Here is a 15,582-nt window from a genome sequence, read left to right as displayed (position 1 = left end):
AATAGCCACTCTGTAGTAGGCAGTGGAGGTGAGGAACAAGTTTAGGTAGTTTACAAAAGCCTGCAGAGGTATTTTAATGCAGCCACCTCCCTGGGCCCCACCCCTACCCCCTTCTCAATCCTCATGGGGCCCAGGGTTTTTGAGAATCACTGGTGTAAAAAAAAAAAAATCAGCCCTGGCTGGTGTAGCTCAGTGGACTGAGTGTGGGCTGTGAACCAAAGGGTCACTGGTTTGATTCCCAGTCAGGGCTCATGCCTGGGTTGCGGGCCAGGTCCCCAGTAGGGGATGTGTAAGAGGCAACCACACAGGGATGTTTCTCTCCCTCTCTTTCTGCATCCCTTCCCCTCTCTTTAAAACAAATAAAATCTTTAAAAAAATCAGAATTACATTTTGAAAAAGTCATTATGGTTTTCTGCATTTATTGAGTACCTGCTATATACTAAGCACTTTCTATGTTTTCTTTTATCGAACCCCTCAGTGTCACAAGAAAGTAACTTCGCAAAAGAAGAAACAGAAGCTCATTCGCTCAACAAGTGTAATATTTATTCAGCATCTACTATATACCAGGCACTTTTCTAGGCACTGGTGATACCACAGTGAACAGAAGAGACAAAGTATCTGCTTTCAAAAGCTTGCAATCTAAGGGCTCAGAAAAGTCACCTCACCCAAAAGGAAGACATTTGAAACCAGCCGGTGCTTCATGTCCTATATACCCCACTCTCAGAAGCCCCTCAGCATCACAGCCTTTCTGAACACTCTGGTTTTCTTCAAGCCCCAACATACAAGATAGACTGTTTTGCACTTGAAGCAGTTAGCATCCAGTAAGTACTGGGGCCTGGACGCAGAGTGATGAGCACAGACGACAAGAGGCCTGCCTTGTGGAGCTCGATCAGCCCACTAAAACACACAAGTATCTAATTGCAATCCGTGTTTAAATGCAATGAAGAAAACATAATAATGTGCTATATGAAAGCACCACAGGGGCCTACTTTAGATTGGGGAGGGGATCAGGGAAGGCCTCTTTGAGCAAGTTATTTACGCCGAGAGCTGAAGGGTAAGTGAGTTAAGGAGGGAAGCAGTGTTTCAGACACAGGGAAAAATGAAGGCCCAAGGGCAGGAAGGAGACTTAAGAACAGGAGGGGCTGAAAGAAATCCGTGGACGAAAGGGAAAGAGGAGGCTGGGTTAAGTAGATAGGGGGCAGCTCCTACAGGGTTTGGGAGGAAGCAAGGATGTTGCATATTCTCCTAAATGCAGAGCATTTAATGAGCTATTTACAGAATGGGTTATAGGGAATCCAGAGTAGCAGCCTAAGGACAAATTAGGTGGTTATTGCAACCACCTAGACGAAAAGAGATAGTGGCTGGATTAAGGTGGCTGCAATGGAGACAGAAAAGGAGTAAATAGATTGTGGAAATTCTTATTTAACAGAACAACTGAACAGAACACAGGAAATGGAAACAGTGCGTCAGGATGACACCCACGTTTCTCCTGGACCACTGGGTGGGTGGGGTGCCCTTCACTGAGATGGAGAAGAATGGACCATGAAGAGAGAAGGCTGAGAGATGGGGATCAGAATTTTTTTTTTGAATAGGTAAATCTGAGATGCTTATGAGACATCTATTTGGAAAGTTAAGGGAGGAGTTGATAAACAAGGGTAGAGTTCTGATCTGGGATCAAGATGCATTTGGGAGTGCACAGCACATAAAAGATTATCAGGATGATGAGATTTCCTTCCTAGGGAGTGTGGGGAAGAGACAGCCTATGGCAAAGCGCTGAGAAATTCTCGTAAGTTAAAGACTTAGGGAGATGAAGAGAAAAATGATCATTCGTGTGCTCCCAGGGCCTGGCAGAAAGCAGGGACAATTTGCATGTTAATCACTAACCTAGAAACCAAACTATTTTAGTTTCTGTTAAAAAACACTTTCCCAGTTTGGAACGATATATTCTGGCTTGGAATAACAGATGTACGAGGTTGAACAATGTGAATTGTCTTTTTGTAGGTCAAAAATAACCACATTTGGGCAATTTCATAAAGTTCAACCTTATAAAACCCAATTTGAAACAAAACCCACTTAGACCATGGGAAAGTAAACAGTGCTAAAATGGTGCCCTTGGTAACCTTCTGCTAACATTAGAGGCCTCCTTTACAAAAGATATTAGAACAAATTGTGCTGCAGCATAGCACTTACCAATTAGTTTTACCCTGGCAATTAAGCTGACAGCCTGAAAATGCCGTTGACAATTCATAACTACATTCTGACTATTGATAGCCTCAATATTATTCCCTGATAAATCTACACACTCAGCAGGGTAAGCATGTGCGATTTCACACGTCTCAACTTTTCAGTCTGGCTTTAAAAAAAATTTGGATTTCCTACTCCTTTCTACAGGGAGAAAACATTTAAAGGATATTAATAGGCATGACTGACTGACTGCTCTATAATTTAATATTGGCTTGTAAAGACTGGTTTTGAAAAACTATTCTGATACAATTTGAGTTACTTTCTATAATCACAGGTCTAGTTCGTTTTATCAAACAAACATAGTCCAAAACTATGTTACTAAATCCAAGAGCATTTAGTACATTTTAAATGTGCTAAGGGCTCATGATTTAAAGCTGGGCTTACAAACTCAGATGTCAGATGTGGGAATTGGACCAGCGTAGCAGACAGGAGTGGCAATTGAAGAGGGTACTCCTCACCTAAATTTTTTTTCTTCCAAAACAAATTATGCAAAACAATTCAGTTGGGATGAGATGAGATGGGAGAATGTCAGCTTGCCAAGCTGAGAGTTTGGGATATCTTATTCACAGTAAACTTGTGGTGGATTTTTTGTATTATCACTAGACATACTCTACTTTGTCCAAAGATAGAATTTTTATATATTGATTTCATTATTTTTTTAAAGGGCCAAGCCTATAATTGTAAATGTCTTAATTTTTATTAAGAATGAAAGATTTCACAGTTGCAGAATGCAAGTTGGAAACACTGTGTAGTAACTATGGTTCATTCTATAGCAGCACAGCGAGGATTACGGTCACTTCTGAAGTAGTGAACAAACCATGTTTAGGCTAGAAACAAACGCAAGCCTGGTACTACACGGTGATGCTTGGGGGAACCCACATAACTTTCTACGACTCACTTTCCTCATCTATAAAATGGGGATCAAAGTAGTACTTATCTCATAGAATTATTATAAAAATTAGTGGGTATAATGTATGTAGGTAAAGATACTAGCATAGTGCTTAGGTCATAGTAAAGTTCAGTCTCAAACAAAACAAAACAAAACAAAACAAACCCCAGTAAAGTACTCTGGATTTTCTTCCGACAGTACCATCTATTCTCTTAGAATTTTGCACTTTCTCTTCATGCACTAATAATAGAGTCTAGTGGGTATAATGTATGTAGGTAAAGATACTAGCATAGTGCTTAGGTCATAGCAAAGTTCAGTCTCAAACAAAACAAAACAAAACAAACCCCAGTAAAGTACTCTGGATTTTCTTCCGACAGTACCCTCTATTCTCTTAGAATTTTGCACTTTCTCTTCATGCACTAATAATAGAGTCCACACGATGTGCAAACAAGTAGCAGGCACAAGATTGTAAACCTATTATTCAACTTGCCTTTCCTCTTTTATTAATCTCTACGTGCAGTAGCCTATTTTCCCATGGTAAACTGTGCTGCTGAAATACTTCTTGTAGAATCTCCTAAATCCAAGCTGAAAAAGAGATAGCCTACATCATAATGTATAACTAGTCATTTCACATGTGTGTCTCTAAAAGAAACATACCACCATTAACAAACATTAGATACTTGGATAACACATATGTGGGCATGTTATAACACATAAGAACACTTTGTTTTTCTTAATTTCTCTGAAAATAAGTCACCCTGGCTTTGTATTTTGCCAATATCTGTGAATGTACTACTTAGGGACTGAAATTTCTTTTATCACTTGCATGAAACTATATGAAAAGTTCCCTCTTTGGCACATCTGAACATTCCAAACTTGCTGTTCTTCACTCGTCCAGCTGATGCCTACTGAACACTGTCCCAGGCACATGTCTCTAGACTTGACTGCAGTATCAGGACATGCATGCTTCGGACAACTATGATTTCTTTAGTTCCATCATTTTCCCCCCTCATTAATATCGAGAGGCTTTTATCATTAAATAATTGTTAATTTGTTAAACAGGGCTAATCGTTTTTAAACAGTAAATTAAACAGTATATTCAAAGTAAACGGGCTCTGAATGAGGGCTTAAGGGGCTACTGGACAAATAAATTGAATTTTATAGCAAGAAATTTGGCTGGAGTAGGAAGCTTATTTCCTGGGTTCTAAGGTGTGCTTTGGTGGGAATTATGAATCTACTGGATAAATGAGATCTTCCTGTTAAAGGTTGTCATTTACAAGTTATTCTAAGGGAAAGAAAGAAAACATAACTTGAAATATGAACTGGTGCACTATTACATTTAAAGTGAAACTGAATTTATGTTTTTGTCAGCTTTATAATCAAATGGTTGTCTTTACTTGTATAAAGATAGTAATTAATTCTAGTTTGTCACAGATGGTTAATGATTCCCAGTGATGGATTATTTATGCTAGTTAGCTAGCTGAATGTTATGTTTTTTATAAGGGCAGTAAGCATAATTAATATGTTTTGTAGCAGTTAAGAAGCAGGTGTAAAATCAAAAGCTAAAATTTTCCAATTAGGGTGACATAAAAGGAACGTGAAATGAGAGTAACAACAAAAATGTAAAGAGAGGAAATGAGACGGTATTTTAACGAAAACTGACTTCCTTAATCTAGAAGCAAGGTGAGGATTTTTACATAGTGATGTATCATGCCTCAATAAGCCATTACTTTGTATAATATGAAGCAAACTGAAGCAGATTAATGAATATAATCCTTTTAAGACAAACATTTAAATATTTCAAATGATTTATAATCATTACTCTTTTTTTAAGGTTTTTGAACTTATTTTTTATTGTGGTAAAAAATAAAAACTCTTCCATATTAAGCATTTTTAAGTTTTTACAATTGTTACTTTTTGAACTATTACAATTATTCATTCTATCTTATTGCTCACACTCACAACTGTCTTATTCTTCCTTAGCCCCAACTAGCTGGGTCTCTATTAAGACAATATAAGACAACATTCTCTATAGAAGACAATAGAGGCTGTTGGTGATTATGGAGAACTGGCATCCAAATGCCACACACTTACACACACACACACATTTAGCTGTGGGCTGACTTCTGACGTGTTTTGTAATCCCTGTACTATCGCTGTTACAGGGACAAAAACGATTCAAGCTGCATCTCAAATTTCCTCCAATGTGTATCATCATTGCTACCACCTCTGGGCCACTGTCATTGCTTTTGGTCCTTCCCAAGTTCATGTTGGTCCTTTCCTTATTCTTTACTTACAACGTTCACTCGTTTCCCTGGAATCCAGATCTGACACCAAGGGCCATGTTTTCTTTTTCAGATTCTTCTTAATGTACTTTAATTTGATATGACCAGAACAAATAGGCTCATAGCTATTAAATCTTTGCCAATATAAATTACTCCTTTTTTGCACAGATTAGTGTTATGTTGCTTTCAATATGCTTGTCTCATAAATATGGCCACCCTATATATTTTTGAATGATTTCATCTATTATTGCTTTGCCATCCTTTTACTTTCAACTGATATATTATTTTGCTTATTAGTCTCTTTAAAAAGCACGCTGGGTATGCCTTGGCTGGTGTGGCTCAGTGGATTGAGTGCCAGCCTGTGAACCAAAGGATGGCCGGTTGGATTCCCAATCAGGGCACATGCCTGGGTTGCAGGCCAGGTTCTCAGTTGGGGACACACCCACAAGAGGCAACCACACATTGATGTTTCTCTCCCTCTCTTTCTCCCTCCTTTCCCTTCTCTCTAAAAATAAATAAGTCTTAAAAAAAAAGCGCAAGCTGGGTGTTTTCCACTCAGCATGGCTGTTTCTACCTTCAATAAAGGACTAAACTCATTGGTAATTGTAAGAAGTTTGTGTAGCATTTTTGCTATGGTACTTGTTTATTCTTTTTGCTTTGATTTTAAATATATTTTTCTATGAATATGAAGAATAAAATAACACGACTCTACAAATTGTAAAATAAGGCATTTAAATATGGTTTCTTCCATACTTTCCTGTTTTTGAAGTGATCTTGGATTTTTTGATCCACAGTATTATTTTTTCTACCATAAGACATCATATATTTTATAAGAATTATTTTTAACATATTGTTTTAAAACAAAGTAGCAGAAACTATTTAAATGTCATTTATTTCATTATTTTATAGTCCCAGTCTTGAATTCTAAGTATGCATTTGTTATTGCTGGTGGTGATGGTGGTATGGGTCTCCCCTCATATGACTGAGAAAATTGTTCTTTTATTCTTTTTTTAATTGTTGTTCAGTTACAGTTGTCCCCATTTTTCCGCCCATAGCTCTCCCCCACCCCGTTCTTTTATTCTTATGCACACTGAATCATAGCTAGGCTGGACAAGGAGTTTGGAATCATAAGCTTATTCATTGCAATTCCATGTGCACTGCTCAGTTGCCTTCCATCACCAGGTGATGCAGAAGAGAGGTCTGGTGACCAGCTGATGTTTTCATTCTCACTATTGCTAATGTTTGATGTTGTTTAGGTGTTTGATTTTTTTCCCCTTCATTTTAAAATTTAAATAAGAACACGCCTTTAACAAAGTGTGGCTAGATTTCAGACTCTGTTTATTAATTTTACCTGGTACTCTGAGGCCAAATAATATAAGAGTATTTCCTCCTATTTTACTTTCCTCTGCTAGACTGGCTTCCTTATAATTTAATCTTCCATGACTCTTCCCCATGTTTTTTAAAATTTTATATTATATTCACTCTTTCACATATGCACTTTTAAATTGTACAATTTAGTGGTTTTAATATGTTCATAAAGTTGTACAATCATCACCACTCTCTAATTTTACAAACTTTTCACCCCACAGAGCAACCCCATAGTCATTAGTGGTCATTCCCCATCTCCCCCATCTCTTAGCACTAATCTACTTTCTGCCTTTAAACATTTGTCTGTTCTGGTTACTTCACATAAAATGTGGTCTGTTGTGTCTGGCTCTTTTTGTTTAGTATGTTTTCAAAAGTCATCCACGTTGCAGCATCTATCAGCTCTTCATTCCTTTTGATGGAAAAAATAATATTCCATTGCATGGCTATACATTTTGCTGACCTGTTCATAGACTGATAGACACTGTGCTGTTACTGCTTTTTGAGAGTTATGAATAATGCTATTATGAACATTTGTGTACAGGTTTTTGGGTGAACATATATTTTTTAATCTTTATTATGTTTTTTCCTATTACCATTTAGTCCCCTTATACCCCCTCCCCCAGCAATCACCACACTGTGGTCCCCATGATGAGTCCTTTTTCCTTTCTGCTCCATCCCTCCTACCCGCCCCCCCCCCCCCCCCCCCCGCCAATCTCCCCCTACCCCAATGGCTGTCATCTGTTCTCCACCTATGAGTCTGTCTCTGTTTTGCTGGTTAGTTCAGTTTATTCATTAGATTCCATAAATCCTTTGCTTATTTTAACTGTTTATTTATTTTTGAATTTTAAGAGCTCTTTATAGTCTTTGGATATAAGCCTCTTTCCAAATTTCATTTGCAAATACTTTTTTCCATTCTGAGGCTTGCCTTTTCACCTTCCTGATTGCGTCTTTGAAACACAAAAGTTTTCGAATTGATGATGTCCAATTTATTTATACCTTCTTTTGTCACTTGGGCTTCTGGTGTCATATCTAAGAAACCACGGACGAGTGAAAAGTGACAATTTACCCATTTTCTTCTAAGAGTTTCATGGTTTTAGCTGTTATGGTTAGGCCTGTGATCAATTTTGAGTTACATTTTTTGTATATGTTGTCAGGTGGGGTCCAGTTTCATTCTTTGGCATGTGAATATCCATTTGTCTCTATCATTTACTGAAGACTATGCTTTCTCTTGTCAAAAACTAATTGACCATAAATGTAAGGGTGTGTTTCTGAACTCTTAATTCCATTGGATACATAAATGTATGTCTAGATTCTTTGCATTTCCATTTGTCAGTTTTTGCAAAAAAAGGTAGCTGATATTTTGATGCACTGAATCTGTAGATTAATTCAGGGAATACTACCATCTTAACAATATTGTCTTTCAGTTCACAAGCATGAGCTATCTTTCAATTTATTTAGGTCTTCTTTAATCTCTTTTGGTGATATTTTGTGCACCATTTTGGTTTTTTGGTGTAAAACTTTTGTACTTCATTAAATTTACTCCTGAATTGTCACTGCTTGTGTATAAAATACAACTGATTTATTGTGATCCTATATCTGGCAACCTTGTTGAACTTGTTTATTAGTTCTAATTGTATGTGTGTGTATTCCTTAGGATTTTGTAATATACAAGATATTTCATCTGTGAGCAGAGACAGATTTACTTCATTTCCAACCTGGATGCTTTTTATTTCTTTTTCTTGCCTAACTACCTGTGCTAGAACCCCTAGCAAAATGTTGAACAGAAGACATCCTTCTTTTATTCCTTATCCTATTAAAAATGGAGACACCTGTTCTTGAAAAACAATTTAAAAAATTAAAAATATATTAGCTTTGGGGTTTTTGTAGATATCCTTTGTCAGTTTGAGGACATTCCTTTCTATTCCTGGTTTGTTGAGTGTTTTCCTCATGAAAATGTGTTGGATTTTGTCAAATGTGTTTCTGCCTCTATTTAGATGATTGTGCCTTTTATTCTATTGAGATGGCATATTGCATTGATTTATTTCATGTTAAACTAACTTTGAATCTTGGAATAAATCCCATTTGATCATGCTATGTAATTTTTTATTATTGCCAGATTTTATTTGCTAGTATTTTGTTGAGGATTTTTGAGTCCATATTTAAACTTTGTATTTCTTCGTAAATTGTTTGGTAGTTTGTTTTTGTACGAATTTATCCATTTCACCTAGGTTATCTAATTTGTTACCATGTAATTGTTCATAGTATTCCCTAACAATCTCTTTTTATTTCTGTAGGATGGGTAGTGATGTCCCCTCTTTAGTATATTCAGTTTTAAACGTCATCTTCCTCTAAGTTCTCATAAAGTATCTTCACCTCTATTTTAATTGATGGGCATGGCTTTCTACATTTAATATGATGTTTGGTTTTAATTACAGATATTCCTCACGGCATTGCACTTGGAAGGTACTGCGTTTTGTTTTACGGAGGGGAAGTTTGTGGCAACCCTGTGTAAGACGTTTATTTGTCCCACTTTCCAACAGGATTAGATGATGGTTAGCATTTACTAGCAATAAGATATTTTAATTTTTTAAGTTAAGGTTTGTAAATTGTTTTTTAGGCATATGCTATTGCACACTTACTAGACTACAGTGTAGTGTAAATGTAACTTTTATAGGCACTGGGAAACTACAAAAATTGTGTGGCTTGCTTAACTGCAATATTTGCTTTATTGCAGTGGTCTGGAACCAAACTTGCAATGTTTCCCAGGTATGCCTGTAATTGTATTTTTAAGTCTGGGCTTTACTTTTCTATACATTTAGGTTGTTTAGCTCTTATATCAATCTCATTGTCACTATACAACATTTTGTGCAATTCTTGAAAATGTCTTATGATTATATGATACCCTTCCCAGTTTACTAAACATTTATTGTAGGGGTAGGGAGTACTTAAACTTAGAGATTCAAATCTCCATTTGAATTAAAAGTTACAGCTCATTTAAAATAGTAAGTCATAATAAAAATCTAATAAATTTAATAAATATTTAATGAACATCTACCACACGCCAGGTATCATGCAATGCATGTTATGTGAAATCACATAAACGGCCTTTGAGTCAAGCTACAGATTACAAAACCAAACTTGAACCCAGTTTTGTCTGACCGCACAGCCCACATGCTTACAGCAGTCGCTGACAAACATTTTTTACAAGGGTCAGATAGGAAATATTTTAGGCTGATGGGCCATGTGGTCTTTTTCACAATGACTCAACTCTGCTGTTGTAGCAAGAAGGCAATCTTAACAATATGCAAATGGTGGGCATTCTTGTGTTTCAATAAAATTTGGCTTACAAAAAAGGTAGTGAACCCGCCAGCTGTAGCTTGCAGTCCCTTGCTTTTAACCAGCGTACCAGGCTGCTCTACTTCTACTTCTCAAAGCCTTCCCTGACGACAACGTAGAGCGTTTTCTTCTGCTTCTGGGCTTGTACCAGAATAACTGCGGCGATGCTACAGTCCTAAGATACATACCCTTGTTTTATATGTGTGTGTCTTGTATTATCAAGTAATAAGTGATTTCACATACAAGGTGGCCAAAAGTAGTTTTACAGTTGTGAGTGCGCAAGAGCTCATTCTTGTATTATTATTTATTATTATTTTCCATATGGACAACCTGTATTTTTCCCCAACCTGTCTTTTGCTGTATCTCTTTATAGCACTCAACTCCATGCTACAGACTGTAGGAGTAATTTAGAAATTTACTTGTAATGATATCTGGAAAGTTTTGTCCTAGTTAAGCTACCCACCTAAGGTCACATGATAAAATGTAAAAATTGGACAATAAAGTGTTGATATGGAAATATAGAAAACTGAAATATAGCCAAGGTTCTATGGTCATCATCTTTGATTATGATTTTTTAATATAGAAAAAATAGGGTTTTTATTTTCTCAAGTTTCAATTTTCTCCTCTGATTTTCCTATTTCAAGGAGTCATAACTTAAAGTTTAAGATGTGTCATTGTAAGAAGGAGTCATAATTTAGGTAATAATCAGCACAGATGTCAATAATAGTTTTAACATTTTAGAAATGGGTAACACCACTTCCCAGGATAAAAAAAAATTAGTGAATTCCTCCCTATGAAACAATGGCTTGTTTTGCTTTTTCCGGAAGATAAACAAATTTTCTTAAAAAGAATCATAATATTCAATTGTGAATTCTTTTCATTTCCTATACCTCTATTCTCAAATGAAGTCTATATGGAAATGTTTTTGCTACTTTGAGGTTTAAAGCAGATTTATGATAAAATCATCCTTCTCTACTTCTATTCCTCAAGGCCTTCCCTGATGACAATGTAGAACACTTCCTTCTACTTCTGAATATGAAAAGTACAGGTCAGGTACTAAATGTGGCATAAGTGACTTTTTAACCAGAGAGAACAGGTCTCCGAGGAATGCCTTCGACCACAAACTTGGAATTTGGTAGCCACAGGACTGAAAACTTGGTGTAAAAGGATGAGAATTTCCTAATCTGGGGATAAAACAGACAAACCAATGGCACTGAGTCAGAAGGAGATGGAATACAATTTAAAGTTAACAAGGTTTTCATTATCAGATTATAGTTGAAACTATTGACTGGTTACTCAAGAGTCATTCTCAAACTACTGTTCCCCTGTTTTATCCACCACAAAAGCCCAAAATCCTCTTTAAAGCCAGGGGCAGCCACGTGCCACTGGACAGTAGATCCACAGCAAACATTTGCTGGAGGTCATTGGGAAAACGCTTTTTGTTTCCTGATTAAAAGAGAAAGGCTCAATATCTCCACCCCATTCCTCATTATTCCTGCCCTTAACTGGAATGTGATATGGGAGTCAGCGGAAATGCCAATCTTGTAGTGAGCAGGAGAGAAAGCACGTAGACAAAACCCTGACAACCTTTAAACAAAGAATTACTTTCTAGACTTCTTGTTTTGGGAAAATAAATCCCTCTTGTTTATGACATCGTGCATAAAACCGAAAGCATTTCTAATTGATACTTTAAAAGTATTTTTTAAAATTGTCCATTAGTTTTGGACCACATAATGTGTGTAAAAAATTGCTTTTAAGATAATCTTGGAGCCTTGACTGGTGTAGCTCAGCTGGTTGGGCAATGTCCTGCAAAGCAAAAGGTCGCTGGTTCAATTCCTGGTCAGGGCACATGCCCAGGTTGCAGCTTCAGTCCTCGGTCAGGGCACATGCAAGAGGCAACCGATCGATGTTTCTCTCTCACATCGATGGTTCTCTCCCTCTCTTTCTCTCTCTCTCTAAAAATAAATACATACGATCTTTAAAGGAAATGATAATCTTGGATAAAAAGATTTCTTTCTCTCTCAAAATGTTTAATTTTATATTACTCATTATTAGCTAAATATGATGTTATATTAAAAATATGAATAGTTATTAGGCCTTCATAGTTTTAAGTTATTAGCATTTTATTTTTAAAAGAACTCATCAGAAACTTTGGAGTACAGAATTGCCTTTCTTAGATTTAGTCAATGTACCTTGTGCTTAAGACCTCATAATACATATAATTTCTTTAATGTTTCTTGATTTAGCAAAAGCAAAAATTATACCATTGTTACATAGCTGTGAAAATATTGGCATTGTACAAATTTCACCCAGTATTATATGTTAAATGAAATGATATACAATTTAACCTGCTTTGAACATAGAGTGAGTGATTTAATATCTGTAAGCAATTTGAGATACTTTGTAGAGGCTTTTTAACAGGAAGGCTGAATATATTTAAAAAACATTAATTGCTTCAATGATTTTAAATTGCTCTGTGAAGTACACAACCATTAAATGCTCTAATAACTGATTTAATTCAAGTGAGTGACCAAAATTATACATCATAATACAGTATCTGTAGCATAGTACTAGAGGTGGGAAACAATGAAATTAACCCTTCATGTTACATAGGATAAACAGACCTCCTATAAAACTAGCTGTTCAAAAACAAAATTTAAGTTATCAAAAAATGACAGAAGCAATCCAACGTGGGGCAAGATATCAAAAGTATGCCAGCGAGCTCTTCTGAGTCCATTCGAGAGAAGGCAACATGCATCCTGGCAGGGTCTCAGCTGGTTAGGGTAACGTCCTCATATGCCAGGGTTGCAGGTTCCAACCCAAGTCAGGGCACATACAAGAATCAACCAATGAATGCATAAATACGTAGAGCAACAAATGGAAAATTGATTATTCTCTCTCTCTGTCAAGTCAATAAACAACAACAACAAAAGGAAAAGCCAACATGCTAGGGGAGTGGGGAGGGGGAATGATGGACTATAAAGTTGATAGGTAATCACCGAATTGTGCTGTAAGATCATTTTATGACACCTGAGTTACTGTTACTGAGAACTCTGGTCTGAGCTGCATCTGGGAAAAACAATACACTTAGGAAAATGAGGTTATTAAATCAAAGTAAATTCCCCATCTTCTTTCCTTCCCACACTAAATTGAGCTGTAAGGAGCTCAGAAGACTCCCTTCCTAGGCTGAGCCAGAAGGGGGCCTTGGAGGAGTGGCTGGAATCTGAGGTAACACGCACACACTTCAGCAGCTGCGCTGTGTAGGAGCCCGCAGTGAGAGCTTAGTGCCAAATCTCAGAATGCACCCCTGTCCATGCTGGCTCAAAGATGACAAGCACCTGTGTAACTTAGGCATAATAAGCCTGAACAAGGCCTCCCCATGTAACCATTTCACTAAAGATAAAACATTCAAGAGCAGTTGAATTTTGGTTAAGATAAAGCCTCATATTACATTTATATACTTTCCTCTAAGTTTCTATTTCTGTACCAAAAAAACAGTCCTAAAAAGTATGTGTATGTATGTGTTGGGAGTGTCACCTAAAAGTACATTTGAAGTCAGCAAAGTTCTGGAGGCAAGGAGAAACCACACTAATTCCCAACAGCACCCAATTAACTTATATCTAAATTTATATCTAAAGTATACACATGCACGGTTGCAGTTAATAGCAATGCTTGTTCTATTCATTCAGAAAGCCAACAAAAGACAGCAATATTTACATTAACTTTAATGTAAGCAACTGTTGTGGGCAGAGGGCTGAATTTGGTACTAAAACAGATGTATAAGAAAAATTAATTTTTCTAGCATACTTGACTGTGAAAAATGCAAAATGGTACTTCATATAGGTTGTCAAATCTTTAAACAAATTGTTACCAAGTATAGACTATGCAGAAGGTTCTCAGATACAAAGGTACATGAAACTGTCTTAGCTCTGAAGATACTAAGCATCTGGTAAAGACAATTAGGAACTCAGCAAGGCACAGTGATAAGCATTAGAGTAATGCCAAAGGAACATGATGAAGCAATCACGAGTTCCAAGCCTATTTGTACCTATAAGCATGCTAGTGAATGTTAGAACACAAGAGACAGCTAAATATCTGCAATCATTAAATTAAGAGCTATTTACAGTTAACTAGACTTCTCCAGGTCTTATAAAAATGAAAAGGAAAAAAAAATTTTTGTAGAGTGAGGGGGTATACAGGGGATAAATAGTAATGGAAAAATACAATGAAAATAACAAATAAATAAATAAATAAATGGAAAAAACATTTGAATTCTTAATTCTAACACTGATCAGATTCATTTCTGCAAGATCAAGTGCAAAAAATAAATGCCCAACTCCATACACATGTCAACACAATCAGCATGATTTCTTCTTATTTTCTAAGAAGGAATGATTAGGAAGAGGATAGGCAAATTCAGTTTTTATAGAATGAAATGTGCTCTTTATAGATAAGCTTCAACGAAGGTATTTCACCCTCTGAGGTAAAATGGGGGTGAGCCACACGCAGGCTGCCCTGGTTGTAAAAAGACCTCTGGCGCCACGGTGGGAGAGCCTTTTCCTCTGGCCCGTATGATATTCGCTGTCCTTGGGACGAATTCAGAAACACTGGCAGGCAAAGTTGTAGGTAAGTCATTCTGCAGCCCACACAGTGGGAATCAAACTGGGCTCCACTGACACTTTCGCAAAGGCTAACCAGCACAAAGACAGTCTCAGCAGGCTTGCTTAATAGCAATCATGCTGTGAGGTCAACTGACTCTCGTCTACCAGAGGGCAAGACATCTCAAGGAGTACAGTCCAATTAAAAAATGGGCAAGGGATCTGAATAGACACTTCTCCAAAGAGGACATTCAGATGGTCGATAGACGTCTGAAAAGATGCTTAACGTCACTAATCGTTAGAGCAATGCAAATTAAAACCACCGCACACCAGTCAGAATGGTGATAATAAATCAGCAAACAAGTGCTGTCAAGGACTTGGAGAAAAGGGGACCCTGGTTCACCGCTGGTGGGAATACAGACTGGAGCAGCCACTGGGAAAGCAGTATGGCGTTCCCCCCAAAAATTAAAAACAGAACACCTTATAACCCAGTGATTCCATTTCTGAAACTTACCTGAAGAAACTGAAAACACTGATTTGGAAGAATAAATGCACTCCTATGTTCACTGCAACATTACTTACAATAGCGAAGATCTGGAAGCAGTCCAAGTTGCCCATGAGTAGATAAGTGGATAAAAAAAGCTGTGGAATACTACTCGGCCGTAAAAAAAAGTAAAGTTTACCTTTTGCCACAGCTTGAAAGGACCTGGAGAACACTATGCTAAGCAAAATAAACACGACAGGGAAAGACAAGTACCCTATGGTTACAATTATATGTGGAATCTAATGAACCAAATAAACCAACATAATACTCGGTTGGCCAAAAAGTTTGTTTGGTTTTTTTCCATAAGATGTCTTTAGT

At 36.9% G+C, this 15,582-nt stretch overlaps 1 protein-coding gene across 1 annotated transcript in view; it reads right to left on the bottom strand.

Annotated features, from left to right (window-relative positions):
* SERPINI1 (serpin family I member 1) overlaps positions 1-15,582 on the bottom strand; it is a 74,211-nt gene that overhangs the window by 54,329 nt on the left and 4,300 nt on the right. The gene's annotated exons all lie outside the window — the stretch shown is intronic.

This window comes from Desmodus rotundus, chromosome 2 (genome assembly GCF_022682495.2).
Source record: "Desmodus rotundus isolate HL8 chromosome 2, HLdesRot8A.1, whole genome shotgun sequence".
Taxonomy (NCBI): Eukaryota; Metazoa; Chordata; class Mammalia; order Chiroptera; family Phyllostomidae; genus Desmodus; species Desmodus rotundus.
Note: the sequence above shows the minus strand (reverse complement) of the source record. Positions and strands in the feature narration are given on the sequence as shown.